Here is a 25952-nt window from a genome sequence, read left to right as displayed (position 1 = left end):
TGAACGGGGGAGGGGCAGAGAGAGAGGGAGACACAGAATCAGAAACAGGCTCCAGGCTCCGAGCCATCAGCCCAGAGCCTGACGTGGGGCTCGAACTCACGGACCGCGAGATCGTGACCTGGCTGAAGTCGGACGCTTAACCGACTGCGCCACCCAGGCGCCCCAAAAAGGTCATATTCTGAGGTTCTGGGTGCATGAATTTGGGGAGGGGGAACACTTTTCAACCCACCACAACATCCTCTGCTCTTCTTTTGTAAATGTCATGTCTGTCCTCTATCAAATTTCTATATCTGTGTGGGCGGAGTGATCATTTTATAATGCCATTTCAAGTCCTTGATGAAATGGTTATACACTTTGCCTGAAATAATCCTCACAATAGTCCACAAGGTAGATACTACTAAAATCACCCATGTTGTAGGGAGCGTACTAGGTAGCATTTGCTACATCATGCTGTGATAGCAAACAGTCCCCAAATCTCAGTGTCTTACACAACAACAAAGTTTCTTCCCTCGCATTAAACATCAGTAGCTGTAGTGTGGCTGTAGGTGGTTGGAACTTTGTCCTATGGGTCTTTTCACTTTCAAATTTGGGCTGAGGGCACAGACCCTATCCAGGACATGCCATTCCAATGGCAGAGATAAAATAGTATGATTTTATTTTTTATTTATTTATTTTTTATTTATTTTTTTCCAACTTTTTTTTTTTTTTTTTTTTTTTTTGGGACAGAGAGAGACAGAGCATGAACGGGGGAGGGGCAGAGAGAGAGAGGGAGACACAGAATCGGAAACAAGCTCCAGGCTCCGAGCCATCAGCCCAGAGCTTGACACGGGGCTCGAACTCACGGACCGCGAGATCGTGACCTGGCTGAAGTCGGACGCTTAACCGACTGCGCCACCCAGGCACCCCAAAATAGTATGATTTTAGAATGAAACATCCAATGGCTCTTCAAATTTCTACTTAGAACTGGCATATAATCTCTCCCACCCATATTTCACTGGCCAAAGTAGGTCATGTGGTCAAGCCTGGCATGGAAATGTACTCCTTCCTCTGGAGGGTACTCAAGTCACAAATCAACTGGCTAGAATGCATAATCTTACAAGAAGGGGGAAAGCAAATAATGGGAATAATAATATCTCTACCAAAGGTATTAAGTAAACTTGTCCAAGGTCAAACAGCTGAGAAGGGACAAAGGCAGATTCAAACCCAGATTGTCTTTCTCCAAAGCCATAGTGCACTCTGTGGCTCCCTATTGCCTGCTAGATGGAGTCCAAATGTATCTAAGCATTAGGGCTTCTGCCTATGCATTCCTGCAGCCTGGAGTTCCCCTCTGCCACTTCTGCATGTTCAACTCACTCTTTAAGACTCCACTCTAACCTCAACTCCTTTGCTAGTTTCTCTCCTTGGAATTAATCACCATGTGCCCCCATCACTCTTTATAAGTATATATTACTTTGTACTCACATTTGTACTCACTCTGAAGCATGGGGATGCACTCTTATTTGTCCTGTGTCCCCACTGCCCCCTCTGCCCCCTGGGGGCAGAGCCTTACCCCCTCTGCCCCCTGGGGCTTGTGTGGTGTTTCCTAAATGTTTGCAGCATTCAGAGAGGAGATGAGTTGGGGGCACAGCCTGCAACTGGGCTGTCCTCCTGGGGATGAGAGCACTTGGCCTACTTTTCCACCCCTGTAAACTAAGCTTAGCACCTGGTGCTCCGGTGACTGGCAATTCAGCTCCGTGTGACTCACCCTGTAAGCCTTCACCCTGTCACCTCAAGGCCCTGGGCTGGGGTGTGTGTGCTGGTGGTGTGTGTGTGGAGGGAGGAGGTGGAATTAACTTTTGCCTTTCAAAAATGCTTCCCTTTCCCTGCCCCAGAAAAAGGACCAGTAAAAGTCCTTCTCTTAAGTGGGCTGGGCAAGTCCCTACCCATCAGACCTAGGAAGATTGGGGAGGCCCTGCAAGGTACAGAAGAAGGAGGGAAGTGCTGCTGGGTCAGAGGAGAGGAACAGAGAAGTGGAAAGAACATTGAACTGCACATTGAAAGATTTTACTAACTTGTCAGAGTGATTTAACTTAACCTCTCTGAGCTTCAGTTTTCCCTGCCCTAAACTGGAGACCATACTGATTTTGCCCTCCTCCCCAGGTTGTTACAAAATTATATAGTAAAATGCTGGAAGCTTTTGAGAACGCAGCCTTGGATGCACACACTTGTATTGGAATCCTCCTCATAAGCTGTGCGACTGTGGGGAAATCACTTCTTTCCACAAGCCATAGTATCCCTGCCTATAAAATGGGAATAATAATTATAGCTTCCTTCCAAGGTGAGAAAATTCTGTAACATGCTCGGCATATAGTGCCCAATATTACTGGCTGTTTTCATAAGAGATGATTTAAGGAAAAGACCACATCAGGTGTTTGCAAACATTAAAAGAAGGGAGACAGAGTCTAACTTTTCCTAGAACTGGCTGCTTCCTTTAGCCAAGTATGGGGTGTGGCTCAAAGGAATGAGGAAATAGTTCATAAGGTGACAACACAGAGACCTGTTTGTCTTCACAGAACTTAGGGGAGGGGTAGAGTTGTTAGCTGGCCCTCCCCAAAGACTGGAGGACCTTGTCTCCAACTCCCACCCCTACAGATGCAGGCCTTTGACTTCTTGTCCTCTCCTACCAATCTCTTCACTGGGGAAGCTGCCTTTGTAATAATAATAACAATAGTAATGAGAACAATGGTATTGTTACTTTGAAGCTTGTAAAGGCTGATACATTATCCCAGTTATCTTTCGTAATCTCTCTCCCATAAAAAGAATCCAGAATTAGAAGGGACTTGGGGATTTTTCTGCATTTCAGAGATAGGAAAACAAATCCAGAGAAGGGAAGGGATTTACCCCAGAGCACACAATAAGTTAAAGGCAGAGGGAGGACTAGAACCTGCAGTGCCTGACTCCCAGTAGAGGGTCAATGCTCCTTTCGTGAGTGACATAGCTGTCCTTGGTTTTCCGTTCTGACAGCCCCCTTGTCTCCTCTCGTATCTCCTGGACCACTGCAGTGGTTCCTAACTGGTCCTCCCAGCCTCTGGTCCCTCCATGTTGGTTTGTTCTGTACATACAGCCCAATAGCTGTCTGGAAGCACAGCCTTGATCTTGTTTTTTCCCTCCTAATAGAACTTGCCCATTTTTCAGCTTGAGTGGTCGGTCACCTGGTTCCTAGTTCAGCTTCCAAATGAAGACCCAGTCTCTTTTCTGACAGAAAGTAAATAAATTTTTGCTGATTAGATTGAGAATGAGGGCTGGCTTTGCTACTTACATTATGTATTGGCATTTTCTCTTCTTTTCCAAAAAGTTTTTATTTAGGGGTGCCTGGGTGGCTCAGTCGGTTAAGCATCTGATTCTGGATTTCAGCTTAGGTCATGGTCTCAAGATTGTGAGATGGAACCCCGAATCAGGTTCCACGCTGAGTGTAAAGTCTGCTTTGGATTCTCTCTCTCCCTCTCTCTCTGCCCCTTCTCCTGGTCATGCTTGCCTGCTCTCTCTCTCTCTCTTTCAAAATAAATAAACATTAAACAAAATACACAGATCTCTTTTTTAAAAAGTTTTTATTTATGGGGCACCTGGGTGGCTCAGTCGGTTAAGCATCTGACTTCGGCTCAGGTCATGGTCTCGGGGTTCATGGGTTTGAGCCCCGTGTCAGGCTCTGTACTGACAGCTCAGAGCCTAGAGCCTGCTTCGGGTTCTGTGTCTCCCTCTCGCTCTCTGCCCCTCCCCCACTTGCGCTCTGTCTCCCTCTTTCTCTCTCTTTCTCAAAAATAAACATTAAAAAAATTTCAAAAAAGTATTTAAATTCCAGTTGGTTAGCATACTGTATAATATTAGGTTCAGGTGTACAATATAGTAATTCAACACCTCTGTACATCACCTGGTGCTCATCACAAGTGCACTCCTTAATCACCATCACCTGTTTTACTCATCCCTTCACCCACCTCCCCTCTGGTAACCATTACTTTTTGTTCTCTATAGTTATGAGTCTGTTTCTTGTTTTGCTTCTCTCTCCCTCTCTTTTTTCCCCTTTGCTCGTTTATTTTGTTTCTTAAATTCCACCTATGAGTGAAATCACATGGTATTTATCTTTCTCTGACTGAGTTATTTCTCTTAGTGTAATACTGTCTATAGCTCCATCTGTGTCATTGCAGATGACAAGATTTCATTCATTTTTATGGCTGAGTAATATTCCATTGTGTATACATGCCACATCTTCTATCCATTCATTCTATTGATGGCACTTGGGCTGCTTCCATAATTTGGCTATTGTAGGTAGTGCGGCTATAAACATTGGGGTGCATGTATCCTTCAAACTAGTATTTTTGTATTCTTTGGGTAAATACCTAGTTGTGTGATTTCTGGTTCATGGGGGTAGTTTTATTTTTAACTTTTTGAGGAAACTCCATACTGTTTTTCACAGTGGCTGCACCAGTTTACATTCCCACCAACAGTGCAAGAAAGGGGACTCCCTTTTCTCCACATCCTAGCCAGCACCTGCTGTTTTTTGTGTCATTGATTTTAACCATTCTGACAGCTGTGAGGTGATAGCTCATTGTACTTTTGATTTGCCTTTCCCTGATAAGTGATATTGAGCATCTTTTCATGTGTCTGGTGGCCACGTGGATGTGAAGACCCAATCTCTTTTAATACATTTATTGTTAGGGAGTCAATAAATGACTTCCAAGGTCATTGGGTCCCAGTGACTCCCAAGGTCATTGTTTCATTCTCGGATAGCTGTGATGGTTAGTGCATTCTTTATAGTGAGCTGAAATTGTCCTCCCTGATGTCTACCCACTAGAGCTGAGTGGGATTCTTTCACATCCATTCAGTCAGCAAATTTGTAGTCAGTGTGTAATATGGGCCAGGTTCTCGGTAGACTGGATGCCCAGAGGAACAGAAAGAGAAATTAGACATAGATCCTTCCCTCAGATAATGTGGCCTAGGGGTTTGCAGAATTTTTTTTGTTTATTAGACCTGAATAATAGGAAATTATTATTCCCCTTTCTGTGTGACAACCCTTCAGAGGCTTGGAGATAGCCACTATATCCACCCTATGCTTTCCCTTCTCAAGGCTATTGTAAGTCAGTCATCACACAACATGGGATCCAGATCCTCAGCATTCTTGTCTCCTCCTCTAGACATGTTCTCATGTGACAGTGTTGCCCTCAGAATGTGGGTCCCAGAGCTGAGCCCCATGGCCCAGACGTGATCTGCCCAGGGCAGCACCTGGCTGGTCTGACCTCTGGTTTCTGTTGATACAGTATTATCATGTTCACTTTCCCCCTCTTCCTTCTTTTCTTCCCTCCTTCTCTCCCTTCCTCCCTTCCTTTCTTTTTTACAGCTACATTGCACTGTTGAACTTGAGGTCAACTCAAACCTTTAAGTCATTTTCACTGGAACTCTTCTTTTGTTTTTTTAATGTTTATTTATTTTGAGAGAGAGAGAGACAGAGAGAGGGGGGAGAGAGCACAGAGTGGGGGAGGGCAGAGATAGAGGGAGAGAGAGATTTTCAAGCAGGCTTTGAGCTCTCAGAGCAGAGCCCTACGTGAGGCTCAGTCTCACAAACTGTGAGATCATGCCCTGAGTTGAAATCAAGAGTCTGTCTCTCCACTGACAGAACCACCCAGGTGCCACTCACTGGAACTCTTCTTAATCTAGATTCTTTATATCTTGTACTTTGGGCACTTGATCATTTGGAACTGTACAGTCCAATATGGCAGTCACTAACCCCATGTGGCTAGTTAAATTTTAAGTACTAAAAATTAAATATTAAAATTTCAGTTTCTCAGTTGTACTAGCCATATTTCAAGTGCTCTACAGCCAATGGTAGCTACAGATTTAGGACATTTCCATCATCGCAGAAAGTTCTGTGGGACTGCTTTGGCTTGAACCAAAGGGCAGGAATTTACATTTGTTCTGTGCGGCACCTCATCTTGTTGGTTCCAGCACAGCCCCAAGGCTGCTGAGATCTTCTGGAAACTAATTTTGGTTTACAGAGTGTTTGCCCTTCCAGCTTCATGCCAGCAGCAGATCTGATAAGCATTTCATCCCTTCCTTTGCTTCATCTGAAGCCACTGATAAAAATGCCAGCAGAGCAGAGAGGGCTGCAAGTGAGCCCCGCACGTGGCACTCAGCACTCTGGCCCCATGTGGCAGTTGTTCAGTAGTTTAACAGATGAGGCCTCCATACCAGGCTTTGCGTGCTGTGCCCTGAGTACACACAGGGAGACGGACGGCAGCAAGTTAAAGAGGGTTCTGCTGTGGTGGGCGCTCTAGTAGTTCACATGCCTTTGTCTCACAACTGGGACTGCTTCTGTCTGGTGTACGGTGGTTAAAAACGCAGGCTTGGGAATCAGCTTCCTGGATTTGAATCCTGGCTCTGCCACTTCATCAAACTATGTACTGTCTTTGTGTTTCAGTTTCCTACTGTAGAAAGAGGGGATAAGAAGAGCCTCTTTCTCACAGTGTTATTGCGTGATTAAATGAGTTAGTGCAAGCAAAGCTCTTAAAACAGTGCCTGGAACGTAGTAAGTGCTCCAAACATGCCGGTTATCATTAGTTCTTATTATTAATTATAATTTTCTCCTCCTGGACAAGACGTGCTTGGTCTTGCTTTGGGGCCTTGGCTCCCTCAGTTCTGCTCTTAGTTTGTGGAAATTCTTTGGAGTGCAAACTAAGCCCCCCTCCTTGATTTTTTAGGTTCTCAGCTGCTTGTTTGGCATTTAGTTTCCTATGCTGGAGGAAAGGACCATAGTGAAGAACTTGAATAATGGTTGGGCTTTATCTTAGCTGTGCTGCCTGGTGGAGAGACCTAGGACAGGCCGCTCATCTGCAAAATGGGGATAATCACAGCTGCCACATAGGACTATAGGCTAAGGGAGACAAAGGAGGTGAAAGCTTCTGCACATAATAGGCCTTTACCTTCGTTTTGACTTTCAGTAAAACCCACGAAATACATAACACTTGCTTCTTTCCCCTGGCTCTGCTTTATTTAGTATCTAACAAAGGAGGACAGGCTCATTACTCCTTGTACTTCTGGAGGGCCTGGCCTTGTCCCAGGAGCCCTCAGTTTCTTCATCTGTGGAATGGACCCCCCATCTTCTCCCCACTGCTATCTTGCTGAACTTGCGTTAATTCCTCCCTCCCCAAACCTCAGTCTATACTCCAAGTAGGACCTGAAGGAGCGCCTATAAGGGCTAGAGGTTATAATCCTAATTTAGAAAAGCTCCTTACTCTGGTCGTGCCAGAGCCTGTGGAGGGTGAGCGTTGGGGTCAGGGGCCAGTTCTTGGGAGGGCCCCAGAGAGTCCAGAGGTAATGCCACCTGGGAGAGGGCTGGAAGGCGCTGCGCGATCTTCCGCAAGCTCCGGCGGCGGGAACAATGGACGGGTGGTGGGGAGGCTGGTGGGCGTCGGCCAGGTCCCGGCTGGAGGTAGAGGAGGCCGGCGAGCGGTACGCCGGGCCGTGGGGTTAGCCCGGGGCACCGGGCCGGGAGCCGAGGCGTCTTAGCTACGGAAAACCCAGGCCGGCGTTGCCGAGGCCCAGGAAGGAGGTGGGGGCGGGGCGCGAGCCCACCGGGCTGGGACGGGGAGGGCGAAGAGGCCCGGGTGGGGTCGGTCTCCTCTCCGTCGCCCCGCCGCTCGGCCCCGGCCTCTGAGCTCCGCGGCGGCTCAGGTAGACGCCGGGCGCAGGGCCCACGTGGGGAAGCGGGCGGCGGGCTACGGACGCCAGGAGGGCTCGCGGGGCTCAGCCCCCTCCCCTCCCCTCCCCGGGGGCCGGCGCGGCTCCTCCCGACGCGCGGCCCCGGCTCCGGCGGCTCCGGCGGCTGCGGCGCTCCCCGGCTGCTCGCCGTTCGGCGCCGCTGCTCGCTAGCTCGTGGGCGTCTGCTGGGGAGGCCGGGATCGCCGCCGCCGCCTCCTCGGGGGCAGCCGGCCGGGGCGGGGCGGAGGGGGAGCCGGGGTGTGGGGGGAGGGCGGGGAGGGGGCTGGGCGCCGTGGGAGGGAGAGAGCGAGCGAGCGAGCGAGCGAGCGGGGCATTTCTGCGCAGCTCGAGTGCGCCTCGGAGCCCGCCCGGGCGGCCGCCGGACGCACGGACTGAGGACAGACAGCGCCCGGAAGCCGCGCCGCCCCTGCCAGGTTAGCCGCCCGCGCCACCGTCGTCCGGGCCCCGGGGACCCCGCCGCGTCTGCTCTCGTGTGTGTCTGTGTGTGGCGAGGGCTCCGGGCTCGGTCTCCCGTCCTCGAGCACTGACAGGCCGGCTCCCGGGGGCTGGACACCCGCGGGGCGGAGGGCGGGCGTCCCAGCCAGGAGCCCCGGGCCTTGGTCCGTGAGTCCCAGTACTGGCGCCGGTATGTGTGGCGGGGTCCACATCTCCGGGTGCTGGGTGTGAGCGCGCGTGTGCCCGTGGGTCTGGGCAAGTGGTTGCTATGTGTGTGCGCGCGTGCGTGTGCTCGGGGTGTGCATCTGCGTGGGAGGGGGGGTGTGCGCTGTATGTCTCCGCGTGTCTGGACTGGATGGCGTGTGTGTATCTGGGTGAGGGTGTGTGTGTCTGCGTGTGTCCGTGAATGTGTCTATTAGAGGGTGTGTCCCAATATGTAGCTGAGTGTGTGTACATCTGGATGAGGGTGTGTGCCAGTGGCCTCGCTTGTGGCTGGACCCCGTGGCTGTGTGTGTGTGTGTGTGTGTGTCGCCGTGTGAGCGCCAGTGTGACTCCCCGGGTGTGCGCGTGTGAGGGCGGGTGTGCACCCGCGTAGCCCCCGTGTGCGTGTGCGCGGCTTTGTCTCCGCACTGCCGGGAGGAAGGGGTGGGGGTGGGGGGGGCGGCGGCCGACGCGCTCTAGTCCCCGGGAGCCAGCCACTTGGCCGGGGCGGTGGGTGGCGGCGGCGGCGGGAGTGTCCCCGCCGGGCGGAGACTCTCTGCCGGCAGGTGGGCGGCCACACCCCAGGGTCCAGAAAGAGCTGGGCTGACGGCGGAGCCCGCGCACCCGGGCGAGCTGGAGCGGAGGGCGTGTCCTGCCTGAAGCCCGGGTGTGTGTTTGTGTGTGCGCGCGCGTGTGCGTGTGTGTGCGCGTATGTGTGTGTGCGGAGGGGTGGGCGTGTGTGCGTGTCGGTATGTGTGTGTGGGGGGGTGGTGGCAGCAACAGCAGTCCTCAGGCTGGTGACCAAGTCGGTTCAAGGATCCATTTCCTGTGGCGGCCTGGGGACAGTGGCCCAGACCGGGCCTGATCGGGTCAGCCACACTCCCACCCTCACCCTTACAGCTCTCAGGGGTAGAGCTGCACCTTAGGTGCCCTGAAAGGAGGGAAAACCGCTCTCTTAAAGGGCCAGAGCCCATATGGGAATACGACCCCCCACCCCTCAGGAGACCTCTACTCTGAGAGTGGTCTCTGGGTGTGTCTGTACCCCTTTCCCCACGTACTGGTGTAGCGCATGCATGTCTAGATTTGTAGTCTGTCTGCATGTGTGTCTCTGTGTTTTTCTTCTGCATTTGGGTGCCAAGGTATGTTTTATCAGTGAACAATGAATACTGTATCTTTATGTACATGTGTATGTGTTTTTATAAGTTCTGGTATATTTGTTTTTATGTACATGTATAGCTGTTTGTATATTAAGTGAGTCTATGTGTGTGGGTTTGCAAGAGACGTGCCATTTTGCTGCCAGCTAGGATAGGATAGAAAAATTCTGTCCAGGGCCACTCTAATATAGAAAAACTGGGTGAAAAGCTGGTTTAGAAATTTAAAACCCCTGGTTTTGTGGGTTTCAGATGCTGGTACTGAAATGTGGGTAGATTGGGGGTAGCCTGGATACAAGGATAGAGGGAAGCTGAGACTCTTATGGAAGAAAGGATTTGTTCCGGAGGAAGGACATCCAAGTGCAAGAATTCTTCCTCCACTTCCAGTTTTTCTTCCCCGTTACTTCACCTCCCCTCTCCGCTGCTCTGCTTGCCAGGATAAAGTGCACAGGATTTGGAGTGTAAAAGGGAGGGAGCTGAGAGTGTAAAAGGAAGGAGGGTGGATGGGTGATAGGATTGGGGGCCAAGAGCAGATTTCTGCAATTCTTAAAATGTTTCTGGCAGCAGAATCTGGGGAAAGCTGAGCTTGCTGTCCCCTTTCCTGAATCCCTTTCCTGGGACAGGAAATACTCTGGCTTGGAGCTCAGGAGCCCTGGAGTCTGGTGCAGGGGTCTTCTTTGGACTTTGGTCAAACCCTTTTGTGTTTATCTGTTCACTCAGCACATTTGTATTGCACTTCTCTTACGTAAGAGTCTAAACCCCCTAAGCCTCAGTTTCCCTGGCTGAGCAGGTAGTAAGATAAATTCTGGGACTCAGAGCTCCCTTAGGTGTCTCAGAGTGATGGAGTTTGTCTCATTGCTACCCAGATTTAGAAATCTACCTTTCTAGCCCCCAAGGATCCTGGCTTTGGTCCCCACTCACTATGCCCCCATATCCTTTGCCCCCATATCCTTTAGAGCAGTAGCTCTCAAAGTATGGTCGCTCCACTAGCAGCAGCAGGGTCACCTGGGATCTTGTTAGAAATGCAAATCTGAGGGGCTCCCATCGGACAAACTGAATAACTCATGGAGCCCAGCAGTCTATGTTTTCACAAACACAGGTGATTGTCTTGCCCTAGAACTTAAGAGAGGTACAGAGAGGCAACTGGAACCTCCTATAGGTTGAAACACCGGGAAAGCATCCCTTGTCTTCTCCCACATACGTACTGAAGTGGCCCTGCAGCCCTAGCCTGGCAGGTGGGGGTTCTGGTTTCAAGTCCCAGGTCTTCCCTGAGATCTTGGACAAATTACCCCTTCACCGAATAATGTAATAACTCGTTGTCTGCTCTGGGCTTGGCTTTGAACAAGGGGTGTCATTGCTCTGCTCAGTTCTCTGCTCCTTACCTTGACCTCTAAGACCTTCAGGATCAAGTCCCTGCCCACCTCTCTGGAAACCAGCTACTCTAGCCTTCTTTTAGTTCATCTAGGCACCATGAACTCTCTGGCCTCTGGGATTTTGCACATTCTGTTCCTTCTGTCTAGCATATTCTTCCCTTGATTCTTACCTTGTTTAACTCCCATTCTTCAGATTTTAGCCCAAGAGTGATTTTCTCAGGGGGGCTTCTGCCAACTCCCTGGAATGTCAGTTTTTCTTGTTACACGTTCTTAGAGCTCCCTGTAGCTCATAGTGTTCATGAGAGTTTGTAATTATACATAAACTTGCTAGTTGTTTGTCTCCCCTCACTAAGGTGCAAATGTCACCTGGGTAGAAATTTGCTTGTCATTCTTCCCAGTGTCCCCACACAGTGCCCAGCTTATGATTGGTATTTGATAAATTTGTTGAAGTGGATGACTTTATATAATGGGTGATGGTACTAAGTGATTCCCAAAGTGTTCCCTCAAGCCCTGACATTGTAATATCTAAGCAGGCCTCAGACTTCTTAGAGGTAGATTTATCTGTCTTTTTTACTACTATATCTCCTGGCCATAGATGGACGCCAGCTACGTGCTTGGGCTCATCCATGCTGGACTCTGCTCTAGGGGAGGCAGGAGAAAGCTCTCCAGGAAATACAGCCTTGCTAGTGTCTGTGTCCTCCTGGAATAGGGTTCTGTAGAATGAGAAGAGGAAGAGCATTGAATAAGGAATCTAAAGATCTGGGTCCATGCCTTGTATGCGGGCAAGTTGCTTTTCCTTTTTTGTTTCCTTTTCTGTAAAATGACGGTATTAGGATGGATGGTGTACCTAATATTGGTTACAAGCACTGGCTTGAGAGTCATTCAGGCTTGGCCACATACCAGTTGGGTAGACTTGGGCAAGGCACTTCATTTCTTCCTTCATTTCCTAAAACAGAACCAATAATAGTATCTGTTCCATACGGTTGTGTGGTAACATACATGGGATGCTGTACATAGTTCTGAGCTGGTAGTAAACACTTGGTAAGTATTAGCAATTGTTACTGTTCAATTCAACACTTTTTAAAAATGTTTTTATTTATTTTTGAGAGAGAGAGAGAGAGAGACAGAGAGCGAGCACGAGCTGGGGAGGGGCAGAGAGAGAGGGAGACACAGAATCTGAAGCAGGTTCCAGGCTCTGAGCTGTCAGCACAGAGCCCGACGCGGGGCTCGAACTTGTGAACCATGAATCGTGACCACGTGAGACAGACGCTCAACTGACTGAGCCACCCAGGCGCCCCAGTTCAACATTCTTGAATGCCTTTGTGCTGGGCCCTAGGGCTCCAGGAACGGAGATGAATCCAGCAGTCCTCACAGGCGGGGTGAACGGGCAGACGTGTAAAGATGTACAGTGTACAAGGTATCAGGGTGAGGTTGTTCACTAAGGAAAAGTCTTCACAAAGAAGAGATGTGGTGTTTGGGCTGGATTTATCTTCCAAGTAGAGCAGCATGTGCAAAGGCACCAGGGCTTGTTAGGGGGAACTCCAAATAGTTCCATCTGTTGGAGCAGATGGTGGTGAGTGGTGGGGACAGGTGGGGCACGACTGGCCTGGAGTAAGGCCGGAGAGGAAGTCTGGGGTCCGATATGGCTCAGGCTGAAGAGCTGGAGTTCTACAGGTGGTAGGGAGCTAGGGAAGAGGATTAAGCTAGCCTCTGAAAGAATCAGATTTGCATTTCAAAAACACAGCTCTCCAGGTGGTGGTAGAGGGTGGGCCAGATAGAGAGCCAGGTGGGGGCAGGAGTGCTGTTGACCTGGAGACTGGTCTCAGAGGATGCTTGTTTGTGTGATAGAAGGTCCCTGTGGGGTGTATAGAGACTAGGATGGGAAGGAGCACAGGTGGTGGACTTCAGGCCAGCTTGGGTCAGGGAGGTGAAGGAGAGGCAAGACTGACCTCTCACAGGCCTTCACACCCCTTAACCTCCAAGGCTGCCTAGTGAGTAGGAATCTGAAAATAAGAGTCCCAGGTCTGCTGCTCAGTGGATTCACAGTATATTAATTTCCTAGGGCTGCTCAATGGAGTACCACAATCTGGGTGGCTTAAAAAAGCAGACATTTATTCTCTCACAGTTCTGGAGACGGAAGTCAGAAATCAAGGTGTCAGCAAGGTTCCTTCTGAAGATTCCGTGGGGGGAGTCTCTCTCGAGCCTCTCTCCTAGCTTCTGGTGGTTGCCTTGGTGTTCCTTGGCCCTCAACTCCCTCTGCCTCTGTTGTCACATGGTTTTCTCCCCTTTCTCCCTGTGTCTGTGTCACCTCCTCTTTTTAAAAGGACACCAGTCATATTGGATTTAGAATCCACCCTAATCCAGTATGACCTCATTTTATTTTAACTAATTACATCTGCAAAGACTATTTCCAAATAAGGTCACATTCTGAAGTTCTGGGTAGACATGAACCTGGGGGACACTATTCAACCCAGTACATACAGGAAGATGGAAAAGAGTGCAAATCCTGGAGCCCCACAAACCTGGGTGCAAATCCAAGCTTTGCAAGGGAGCATGAGCTTTTGAGCAAATCAATTACTTTTCCTCAGCTGCAGTTTCGTCTCCTGTGAAATGGAGACAGTAGCCCCTGCAATGGCATGCTGTGCTGTGGAGGTCAGCCCTGGTCTGCAGAGCCTGGTGAGGTGGCACACAGTAGGAGCCCGGTAATGATTACTTCCTCTTTGGCACCCCCTGCCCTGCACTTAGTAGCTGGGACGCATCACTTAAATCTTGCTGCACTTCCTCATCTGCCTAATATGAATTAGCATCCTCCAGCTCTACTTACCTCACCAGATTGTGAATCCCAGGGGAAAATGAGAAAGCTCTTTGTAAATTGCTTAAGAGTCTGCTGCTGGGATTTTCAATTATAATCATCATCATCATCATAATAACCCTCGGCCATCGCCACGTCCACTGCATTCTCAGCGGGGCCCTGCCCAGCCCACTCCTCTCCTGAGGCAAGTCTTCTTTGCCCCTGTGTGCCCCGAGATCTCCTACAAAGCATAGCCACTGTCAGTTAGGAGAACCTTAGAGATGGTCCTTACCCTCCATTGCCCTCATTAGCCAGAGAAGGGAAACACACTCTGTGAGAAAGTGACATCCCGAAGGTCACACAGCTGGTCAGTGGCAATTGGAACACCTTGTCTGTGGCTTCTTTTGAAGGTCTGAACAGTGGTTTTCCCCTATTGCAATGTTGGCCAAGGAGCAGGATCGTGGGGCCGGTGGAAGCCTTCAGAGGGTACTGTGCAGCACAGAGATGGGGAGCCAACGGGAAGAGTGCTGCTGAACCAGGGTCAGAATCCCAAGCAAGGGGGTCCCTGAGTCCCTTGAGTGAGCAGGCAGTGCCTGTGCAGGCTGAATGGGCAGGTTGTTTGTTCTCAGCCTGGCTTGGCCACCTCTGCCTGCTCCAGCTGGAAGAAGCCACCACAGGCGGGCAGTGGCAACGTGGGGAGCCAGAACCTGGAGGTAACCCAAGGCTTCAATGTCCCTATTGACACCCAAGGTAGTGCATCTCAGCAGGCTGTGTCACTCTAAGCCTTGCCTTGGCAGGCGTAGGGAAGGCTCTGGAAAGGAGAGAAGGCTTATCCTGCCTTGACAACTGCCCTGAAGTCCTCTTCCTTTTCCCTCAGCTGGAGGAGCCAGACCCCTCTTCACCCCTTGATTTTCCTTACCTACCTCCCTCCTCTTAGTTTTCTCTTCACTCCCTTGTCCTGCCTTCCCCTCTTCATCTCCCCATCTTCTCTCCAGATTGGAAATCTAAAGATAAAGTCTCCAGACCCAGTTCGAGTGGGTGGTTCTGGGGTTGCTTGGGGCCACTTATGAATCAGAAAGCCTAGAGTCTTCCTCGTCAGAGGCCCACTCTGGTGACTGATAAACAGCTGCTTACGTTATTGGCTTACCATGTGCCAGGCCCCATGCTAAGCGCTTTACATGCCTTATGTCTTTTAATCCTTGCAGCTACCCAGCAAGGCAGAGATTAGATCCCCATTTTATTAAAGGAGGCTAAATAACTTACCCAAGGCCTACTCAGCCCTCCACCAGCAAGTGGCACACTGGGATTTAAACATAGATCTATCGAAAGCCCATGGGTACTCTTGAATCTTTCCTATACTGCCCTGGATGGGACATTCAGGAGTGTTCAGGGGTTCACAGAGGGATGTGCACTCACTCAAATTCAGAGAGCAGATTCTCAGCTCAGAGAGCGGGGTCTCCAATCCAGTTCACCTGCTTCCCAGCCTGTGCTGTCACCTCACTCAGGGATTGGCCTTCCTACAGTGTTGGCCCCAGGGCTGGCCACAGCTCTGAGCCCATCTGAGTCTAGGCAGCAGCCCACCTGCATCACGGACAGGTGACAGGGCAGGTCTGAGGGTATTTGGCTTTTTCCCTAGATATTGTTTGGTCATTGGTCACCTTAGTTTTTCACAGATTATCCTGAGTCTTCTAGTTAAATAAGCTTGTCATTTACAAAGCATGATAGCTTTATCTCTTTGGGAGGGCACTTGGAGGCTTGGAGATCTTCTATCAGGCTCAGTGATGGGGAGGGGAGGGAAGCAGGGGAGCAGAGGCTAGAACCAGGGAACTCACGTTTAGGAGGACACTCATGCCAGAAAGGAAAAGGAAGGAAGCCAGAGCTGGCTAAGGGCCAGAGAAAGTCCAGAGAGAAGAAAGGAATCTGCAGGCTGGAGCTGATAGGGAACCTGTCACTCCAAGTTCAACCCTGGAGTTCAGACTCCCTCACAGGCAGGGCTGCTAATCTCAGAATGTCACTTCTAAATCTGGGGAGCTTCTTCAGTCAGCTTGCTGGGACTCCTTCCACCCCCATCGAGACCATGACCATGGTCAGCTTGAGCAGGTGATTCAACCAGAAAGAACTTTGATTAATGAGCAGTGGCTTTAAGCCTTCAAGACACAGAACCCTCTCTTCATAGGCAAGGAAACAGAAGTGCAATATGTGACATAGCTAAAAGGAGAGTGGTTCAGCATCTCACCCCTTACTCCCTCCTCTGAGGGTTCTTTAAGGCAGGCTGCCTCAAAATTTGCTCCTCCAAGAGTAGCAAAGGGGAACTTGCTAAAAATAGACTCTTTTCTAAGACTCATCTAGAGATTCAAACTCAGCTGCCTCCTGGGAGGGTGGGATCCATGGTGGGGCCTTGGAATCAGCCTGTTTTGACAGATTCCTTGTCAAGGTGATTGTGACACCAAGGGTTCTCAGATCACCCTTGGAGAATGTTGATATCAAATGTTCATGAACTTCTGAAATGGCATGAATAATTTTGAGAGTGTGCCTTGTTCTTGGGAAAGGATCCATAGGCACTATCAGAGTCTTTGAATCACGACCCATCTTTAAGGTTGTTTTGTAAGAGTGGGAGCCTAATGACTGGAAAAGGGTCACTGGGGAGCTAACAGCAGAATCATGCATTGAAGGCAGATCTCTCCTGACTCTCAGCACATTGCTGGTTTTAAGTGAAGATGCTGAGGGACTGTAGGCCAGTTCCTTCCCCTACCTGGGCCTCAGTGTTTCCAGCTATAAAATGGGGGTTGGACAGGATAAGCCCAAATTCCCATGTAACTTTGCTCAGTGGCTCTAGAAGCCAGGTTTCCTGCTGCCCAGTTCACATTCTTTGCCCTTTTCCTTGCTGTCTCCTCAGCTTCCCCCACTTTGAAGGCAGTGCCCCTCCCTTTAGCATCTCTCATCTTCAAAGATTCCATCCAGAGCCTGGATTCTAATCCCTTGAGTCCCTCCAGTCAAACCACATGCCCAGGTGCCCAGCTATTTCTCTCTTTCTGTGCCCATTCACAGTAAGTGATCCAGATGCCTGTGAGTCTAGGGATGCTCAAGGTGGCACCTCTTTAGGGCTGGACACTGGGGCCAGTGTCAGGGAGAGGGGCTTGGAGAATGTGTTTCCTTTGGCTCCTGGGACATGCCCAGCCCCTACCTGCGTCTTTGTCCCAGGTCCCTGGGTTCTTCCTGCCAAGAATGCCATCCCCCCTTCTTTAATCACTGTTGAAATCCTGTCTACCTTTTTAAGGCTCAGCTCAGATGCGAACCTCTCTCTCACAAAGCCTGTGGACCCTCCCACCCTTACTCCTATAATGAAAATCTGTCTTTGCTCTGCATTCTCTTAGCGCCTTGTCTGTTCCCCTCTGGGGACGACTTCTCCCTGGTCTTAGCTTTACCGTGGGACATGGGCTTGCCTCTCTTGCAGGATTGTGAGCACTAGGATGTCTCATGTATCATTCTTTGCTCCCCAGCACCTAGCATAAGGCTTTGCACAGAGCAGGTGCTTAATAGAAGGTTATTGAGTTTTATTTGCAAAATCTGCCTCTGACCTTGGGCTGGGCTGGGTTTTCTAGAGGCCCCATGGCCCCATCCCTGGTACAACTTCACACACGTCCCCTTTTTTCTTTGTGGATTGGAGGGAGGCCAAGTAGGGCAGTGGGTAAGAACTTCAACTCCAGTCTTGACTCTGCCATTTCTTGGCTGTGTGACCTTGGATAAGTCACTTCACCTCTCTAAGCCTCAGTTTTCTCAGCTTAAACCAAAGGGCTAAAGATAACAAGTCTGTTGGGGGTTTGGGAGGATTAACTGAAATGATATGTGTAAAATGCTGAGATCTGAGCATTGTACAGAATAAATGGTCAATATATGATTATAATTCATTATTTCTCAGTTAATGGTTATTATCATTGTTGTTTTGGCAGACACCTATCATGGTTGGAGCATCATATACTGGGGGGAGAGAGTGAGACACAGAAAAATCATTCCAAGAGCCTCTTGGTCTCCATGGTTCTAAGGTCAAGTAGGGGCAGTAAGAGTCTTCTATAAGGAGTAGCATCTGGAAAAAATATGGCAGACTGAGCTGAAGAGGGAGAGATCAGGGTGGACTCCATAATCGGCGTAGACAGGTGTTCCCTGTGGAGATAAAGGAGAGGAGCTCCAGGCTGGAGATGAGAAAGTGGGGGCACACACTTGAAGAGTTGCCCAAAGGACACAGGAAAGAACAGAGTGGAAGCAGAGGCAGCTCCAGAATCTCCACATAGAAGGGGCTTAGGGAGGGGCGGCATCAAGCTTTGTTTTGCCAAGAAGAATTTGGGGGCTTGATGGCTCACAATGCCACTATGGAGAATGAGAGAGAAAAGACTAGAAGAGTAGGGCTTTGTTGTGGGGGTATTGGCGGGGGGAGCTTTGTCTATCTGGGCTTGAGCTGAGAATGGTCAGGGGTGGGCTGTGGTCCCAGGCCTCTGCAGGCCTGCCTTGGAGTCTGTCTCGTAATAACAGGGCCGGCTGTCTACCTGGTCGAGGTAGAGATCCAAACTCTGGTCTATCTGAAGGTAAAGCACAAACTGATCCCAGAAGTGTCAGAATCTCTGACAATCAGAGCTGGCTAGCAGGAGAAGCCATCTCTTGATCCACCCTCCTCATCCCCACATACACAGATGGGAAGCAGAGGCCCAGAAGGGGGAGCCCCCACCCAAGAACTGGCCAGTTCACTGGCCACGGTGAGTTCAGTGCCAGCCCCAGGTGGGCTGTGGACCTAGGCCTGCTCTGGGGTTGGGGGAAGAGGGTGAGGAGGGAGACAAAGAACCCGAGGAAGGGTGTAAATGACAAGCAAATGCCATATTGGTAACAATCTGTTGCCAGGGTGTGTGTGTGATCCTAGGCGAGTGGGATGTGAGTGGGCTGGAGCGTCATTATTCTGGGCTTTCCTTCCCGGAAAGGAAAAAGGACCACATAGGTGGGAGTCAGGGGAATATTGGGGGGTGGAGGAATTCAGGGGGTGGTCTAAGAAGAGAAAAGGCTGTTGCCAAGCAGCAGGAGACACGATTGTATTACAGTGGCACAGAGCACCCCATCATCTGTGGGCATGGCCCTGTACAGCCCTATATGTGATACTCTGCCAGTATCACTCCCATTTTATGGGGGAAGAAGTGAGGCCTCCAAAGGTCACAGGTAGGAAGAACAGGGCCAAGGATGGGGGACATTCCTTCAAAGCCACACCCGTGGCATGCCCTGGGTGGCTGTGGTCCCAGTCCTCAGACCTGGGTCTCAGTGAGGACCTGGGGTCAAAGGGGTCAGGGAGGTGCCAGCCCAGGGCAAGCCACTTTTTGTCTCCTGTATTTCTCCATCAGTCTGCCCATCTATCTGGCCTGTTTTAGTCTAGTTCACCCTGCTCCTTTGCTTGTTAATTGAAAATATTTAGTGAACACCTACTATATACCAGATCACTGCCCCTGACCCTATGGAACTTCTGCCTTGGTGTGAAGGCTGTCCCACATTGGTAGGATGGGATGGGAAGGAGGAAGTGAGGGGGGTCACTAACCACTCCTTTCTCCCTTCACGCCTACCCCTTCCTCTTCTCTCCCCTTCCAAGTCTCATTAGCCCCCAAGGGACTTTTTTGCCTGATCTGCCCCCTGCTGAAATGGAAAAGAATCAAAGTTAATGGTTAAACATAATAATAGCCACTGAGACTTTCACCCTGTGGGGCCGGTGGGAGGGGGCTGAACGTTAGCTGTGTGCTCCTGGAGAGGGGTGGAGACCACCAGGGTTTTCTGGCCTGTACCTGCCACCTTTTTCCCTGACTCTGGAATCTGCCTCCAGGGTCTGTTCCTCCCTCCCCTCCTTCCAGGGGGCAGGCTGCTTCTTGGACCCTTTCCCTGGACTCCAGCTGAGGTGACCCTGGGAGGTGAGTAATGGCTCTGGCCAGGATCCTAGAGCCTCTGAGCGAGTGCTCTTGGGGGAGGTGCAAGACAGGGCATGGCGCCTACCTCCGGGGACCTACCCAGAGAGCTGGCAGCCAGTGGACCTTTGCTGATTTTGCCTCCTGCCTTGTAGGGGTGGGAGGTGGTAGGGATGGCGTCACAAGTGGCCTAAGGTCTGTGTACAGGATTGCTACCTAAGGCAGGCCATGCCATGCCTTTCTCCTGCTCTCCTTCCCTTTTATCCTCTTCATCGGGTGTCCTGTTCTGGGTTATGCTCTGCTGCTGGACTAGGGAATAGGGTTCATGAGAATAGTGGCAAAGGCTTATTTCTTTCTCTAGAAGACTGAATCCCAGACCTGTCCCCTGTCAAGTTTTAGGGACAGAGCTCAGGCTTCCAAGTCAGACAGGCCTGGGGTCTAAGCTGGGTGACCTTGGGAGGTGGCCCACCTCTCTGAGCCACACTGTCATTCTCTGAACAGTTGGTACTCTGATCTCTTTGTCACTATCACTGTGAAGGTAACAGGCACCGGAGGTGGATATTAATATTAGGCTCCGTAGGCGTTCACTGAATGAGTAGACACCATTCTCTTCAGATTCAACTGACTTTGGGAGGCCTAGCTCTGGCTGTGGGCCATGGAGGCCACCATCCCTGCCGTCTAGGACTTGATTGTCTAGAGATACAGTACATACAGTGGCCACTTGGTCACATGTGGCTATAGAGCACTTGAAATGTGGCTAGTGCTACTGAGGAACTGAATTTTTAATCTTATTTGGTTTGAATTACTTTAAAATTAAAAAAAAATCTTTTTAATGTTTATTTATTTTTGAGAGAGAGAGAGAGAGAACAAGTAGGGGAGGGGCAGAGAAAGAGGGAGACACAGAATCAAAGCAGGCTCCAAGCTCAGAGCTGTCAGCACAGAGCCTGACGTGGGGCTTGAACCCATGAGCCGTGAGATTATGACCTGAGCCGAAGTCAGATGTTTAACCGACTAAGCCACCCAGACACCCCTGAATTAATTTAAAATGTAAAAAGCATACTCCAGGGCACCTGGGTGGCTCAGCTCGTTAAACCTCTGACTCTTGATTTTGGCCCAGGTCATGATCTCATGGTTCTTGAAATCAAGCCCTGTGTCAGGCTCTGTGCTGCTTGGGATTCTCTCCCTCTCTCTCTGCCTCTTTCCCCCCATGCAGTCTCTCTCTCAAAATAAATACATAAACATTAAAAAAAAGTTCTCATCACAAGAAAAAAGAAATAAAAAAAAACAAATAAAAAAAATTAAAAAAAAACAAAATAGAAAAAAACAGTTATCAAAAAACTTCTACAAAAATTAGATTATTAGATTTGTGAATTTACTTTCAGTTGTAAAGGCTAAGGGAATCTTCGTATCCTCTGAAAATTTAGCATCAGAATTGGGATGTGCTCTAAATGTAAGATACATGCCAGATTTGGAAGCCTTAGTATGAAAAAAAGAATGTAAAATATCTCAATATTTTGTATATTGATTACATGTTGAAATGGATATATTGGGCTAAAGAAATATACTGTTAAAATTAATTTCACCCATTATTTGGTACTTCTTAAAATGCAGCTCCTGAAGATTTTATTTTTTTTAACATTTATTTACTTTTGAGAGAGACCATGAGAGAGCGTGTGTGTGTGTGTGTACATGAGCAAGGTAGGGGTAGAGAGAAAGGGAGACAGAGGATCCGAAGTGGGCTCTGTGCCGAGAGCAGAGCCCGATGTGGGGCTTGAACTCATGAGGAACTTGAACTCATGAACCATGAGATCATGACCTGAGCCAGAATCAGATGCTCAACTGACTGAGCCACCTAGGTGCCCCAGCTTCTGAAAATTAAAAAAAAAATTTTTTTAATATTTATTTTTGAGAGAGAGAGAGAGAGAGGGAGAGAGAGACAGCAATAGAGATAGAGACACAGATAGAGCATGAGCAGGGGAGAAGCAGAGAGAGACACACACACAGAATCCAAAGCAGGCTCCAGGCTCTGAGCTGTCAGCATAGACCCCAACGCGGGGCTCAAACCCACAAACTGTGAGATCATGGCCTGAGCTGAAGTCGGATGCTTAACTGACTGAGCCACCCAGGTGCCCCTGAAAATTTTAAATTACATATATAGCTTGCATTATATTGGTATCGGACAGTGCTGTTCTAGCCAGAGTTGAGTTGAACATATTTGAACAAAAATAATACAAGACTATAAAGACTAGTTATTTGGGGTAGCTGTGTTGGGGGGTGAAAATCAGATATTACTCACCTCCCCCACCCCCACTGCCTATATCTGGGCCATGCCTGGTGGTGGAGTGTTACCCTGGATAACCCCAAAGCCTCAATGATAAGATTAAGACTTCTGAGGTCAAATGAAAAGCCTGCATCTATCTGGGTGGCCACACCATTCACTTGCTCCGGGTATGACCTTGGGCAAGTCACTTGACTGCTGAAATTTAGTCTGTCATCTGTCAATCTAGATTAACAGTGGGCTTCACCTCATTGACTGAGAGGATTACCTGAGATATAATCCAAGTGTAGGATTTAGCACTGTGCCTGGCATGTGTCAGTAGTCTGGTATCAGCTGTGGTTGTGGTTACTCGTTGTGGGGGTTGTTGATACTGCTGTGGTATCCATCAGCTTGAATTCTCTTGTTCTGTTTTTCTGAAGGGGACATGGGCCAGAGGGAAAGGAGAAGTTAAAAGACCTTGACAGTGGATTTGGGTTGAGGACTGGGGTGAGGGTTGCTTTGTTGGTTACCTCAGGGAATTTCTTGCCTCTGAGATAGCTCCTTGGATCTTCCCATTCTGTAAGTGATCAGGCAAAGATATGTGTTCATTTTTATTTTATTTTTTTTAATTAAAAAAATTTTTTTAATGTTTATTTATTTTTGAGAGAGAGAGAGAGAGAGAGAACGCAAACGAGTGAGAATAAGCAGGGGAAGGAGCAAAGAGAGAGGGAGACACAGAATCCAAAGCAGTCTCAGGATCTGAGCTATCAGCACAGAGCTCCACATGGGGCTCGAACTCACAAACCGTGAGGTTGTGACCTGAGCCAAAGTCAGACGTTTAACCAACTGAGCCACCCAGGTGCCCCCTATGTTCATTTTAAATGTTTATTTATTTATTTTGAGAGAGAGAGAGCAAGCAGGGGAGGGGCAGAGAGAAGGGGAGAGAGAATCCCAAGCAGGCTCCGTGCTGTCAGTGGGGCTCAATCTCATGAACTGTGAGACCATGACCTAAGCCGAAATCAAGAGTCAGATGCTTAACCAACTGGGCCACCCAGACACCCCAATATATGCTCATTTTACAGATGAGGATGCCGAAGCCTGTTGAAGGGAAATGACCTGGCTAACTGGCCAGAGCCCAAATGCAGGACTTCTCAACCCTATTGTGCTAATAGTGGAGCCAGCGTTAAGAGCCACCTTTTGGGGTTTAGGAGCAGGGACTGATCTGGAGTCTGGAGCTTATGAGGAATGGTTATTATTAGTCTCTTATAAGTGGGGATCTCCATGCCATTCAGTACAACCACCTCATTTTGAGTTGAAGGAACAGAGAACTGAGTGTGTGTAGATGTGTGTGTGACCTGCCTAGGATCACACAGCAGGTTGGTAGCCAAGCTGGATCTGTTTCTGTTTGTTTAGATCCAGCCCTCAGCTCAGCCTTGGCAGGATGATGGCCCTGCTTGTCAGCCCCCTCCTCTCCTTGCCCAGTCCCCAGAGAGGGCTTCTGAGAAAGAGGCTTTTGTTTTACCAGCTCCTTCTGGTTTCCTCTCAAGGTAGCTTCCCCACCCCCATCCCCCTCCTTCTGCCCAGATTTGCATTTGTCCCTGTTCCAGGTTTAAAGGGCTCTGAAATCTGAAGCTTCTCTATACACATCTACTCTCTAGATATCCACGGGGAAAGACATGGGCTTTTTCATCAAGGAGGCCTGAGTTCACATACCTCTTCTACTGTTAATTTTCTCTGTGGCCTTGGTCAAGTCACTTGTAATATTTTAGTCTCAACCTTCTCATCTGAGAAGCAGGAATCAAAATGGTGCACACACGACCCAGTGGTTAAGAACGCGGGCTCTGGGTCTCACCCCTGCACTGGTTCACTGTAGGGTCTTCAGTGAATCATTCCACCTTTCTGGGTCTCAGCTTCCACATCTGTAAGTGGAGGCTGCTACCTCCGTGATCCTTGTGATACGGCACTGTGCTGAGCTTTTCACACATCTCACTGAACCCTCCTGTTAGCCCTGGAAGCAGACACTATCTTGTTTCCCGAATGAGGAAACCAAGACTCAGAGAAGTGAAGGGACTGGCCCCAGGCCTCAGAACCAGAGAGAGGTGGAGCTGGAGTTCAAACCAGGTCTGTGTGACTGCAGAGCCCCGAGCTTCTACCCACTGTACCGCACTTTTCCCCAGGCACCCTTGCTACCTGGCCTCCTGTAGTTCACCCCAGTGAGTAGGAAAGCGGGTTGTCAGCTGCTGGGAGACTGATGTCACACCTGGAGTGAATGGTGTCCTGAGCCCCATGCTGGCCTCCAGAGCTGGATCAGAGAGCAGACAGTAGGGATCACAGCTTTTGTTCCTGTTGGTCCACCCTCAACCTTCCTAGTCACCTGATTTTCGTGTTCTGTGCGAAGTGGAGCTATCTCATCCCACCTGGAGATTTACTGTTTTGAATCCAGTCCCTCCAACATTCCTGCCCCATTGGGTATGAGGCCGGGCCTGCAGTTGAGCCTTAAATAGTCTGTGAGCAAATTAGACCAGAACAGAATATTAATGCTAAAAGGAATGTAGGGACCATTGAGTCAAACCATATTTATTTTACAGCTGAGGAGACTGAGGCAAGGAGAGGCCAGGTTGAGAGAGCAATGGGTATATTTTTTTCCTGGGTGCTGGAGACCATCAGGACTGACATAGAAGGAAGTGTCTGAGGGGTAGGCAGGCCTTTGCTCTCCCTTATCTCCCATGTCCAGTCCATCACCAAATTCTTTGGGTACCATCTCTTTTACTATTTTTTAATTAAAAAACTTTTTCAATGTTTATGTATTTTTGAGAGACAGAGCACGAGTTGGGGAGGGGCAGAGAGAGGGGGAGATACAGAATCCAAAACAGGCTTTAGGCTCCCAGCTGTCAGCACAGAGCCTGACGTGGGGCTCAAACTCCCAAATCATGAGATCATGACCTGAGTGGAAGTCGGATACTTAACCGACTGAGCCACCCAGGCTCCCCTTTTTATTTATTTATTTTTTATTTATTTATTTATTTTTTTATTAAAAAAAATTTTTTTTAACATTTATTTATTTTTGAGACAGAGAGACAGAGCATGAGCAGGGGAGGGTCAGAGAGAGAGGGAGACACAGAATCTGAAACAGGCTCCAGGCTCTGAGCTGTCAGCACAGAGCCCGACGCGGGGCTCGAACTCACGGACCGCGAGATCATGACCTGAGCCGAAGTCGGCCACTTAACCGACTGAGCCACCCAGGCGCCCCAAGGCTCCCCTTTTTAAAAATTATTTAATGTTTATTTATTTTTGAGAGAGAGAGAGAGAGCACACAGCGGGCAAAGGGCAGAGGGAGAGAGGGAGACACAGAATCTGAAGCAGGCTCTAGGTTCTGAGCTCTCAACACAGAGCCTGATGCGGGGCTAGAACTCATGAACTGCGAGATCATGACCTGGGCCGCAGTTGGATGCTCAACTGACTGAGCTACCCGGACACCCCTGGGTAGCACCTCTTAAGGATCTCTTGAATCCATCTACTTCTTTCTAGCTCTACTGTGACCACCCCAGTCTGGGCCCTTGTCATAAGCTCCCTGGACAACCACAAGAACCCCTAATGCGTACACTGAGAGCTGCTCTTGCCTGTTTCCAGTCTGTTCTCTACCCTATGAATCAGTGATTTCCCACTGCTGTTACAATTAAGACTGAACTCTTTACCTCAGCCTCGGAGGCCCTTCATGGCCAGGCCCCTGCTGGCCGCTTCCACTTCAAAAGTGTTACTTTCCCTTTAGCTCTGCTGTGTAGTCACACAGGCCTTTCTGTTTAACAGGTTCAGCAACTTCCCTAAGGTTCCTCAGAGAGCTAAATGACAGCCTCTCAATTTCCAGCTCCTTGCTGGGTCTATGAACTTCGTTCGATTTCGGAGGAGCTAACGCTGTTTCCTCCTTCCAGGTGCCTGACTGACATCCTTCCCCTGGGGGAGCTGGTGTGGACGGAGGAGGGGTGAGTGTTACAAAGGCACAGCCTAATTCTCCTTCTTGCATTTAGGTTGGACAGATTGGACTTCCAGGCCCTCAAGCTCTCTATTTTG

At 49.4% G+C, this 25952-nt stretch overlaps 1 protein-coding gene across 8 annotated transcripts in view; it reads left to right on the top strand.

The window, feature by feature from the left end:
• The window catches only part of EPB41L1 (erythrocyte membrane protein band 4.1 like 1), a 152342-nt gene that overhangs the window by 19574 nt on the left and 106816 nt on the right, over positions 1 to 25952 (top strand). For 6 of the 8 annotated variants that reach the window (XM_049650855.1, XM_049650851.1, XM_049650852.1 and 3 more), the window contains exon 2: positions 25814 to 25864. The gene's annotated coding sequence lies outside the window, so the exon portion shown is untranslated. Of the gene's footprint in view, positions 1 to 8013; positions 8163 to 25813; positions 25865 to 25952 lie in introns of those variants that run through there. The other 2 variants (XM_049650854.1, XM_049650850.1) reach the window with 1 other exon arrangement.

The sequence above is a fragment of the Panthera uncia genome, assembly GCF_023721935.1.
Source record: "Panthera uncia isolate 11264 chromosome A3 unlocalized genomic scaffold, Puncia_PCG_1.0 HiC_scaffold_11, whole genome shotgun sequence".
Taxonomy (NCBI): Eukaryota; Metazoa; Chordata; class Mammalia; order Carnivora; family Felidae; genus Panthera; species Panthera uncia.
The sequence above is the reverse complement of the archived record's forward strand: the minus strand, read 5'-3'. Positions and strand labels throughout refer to the sequence as shown.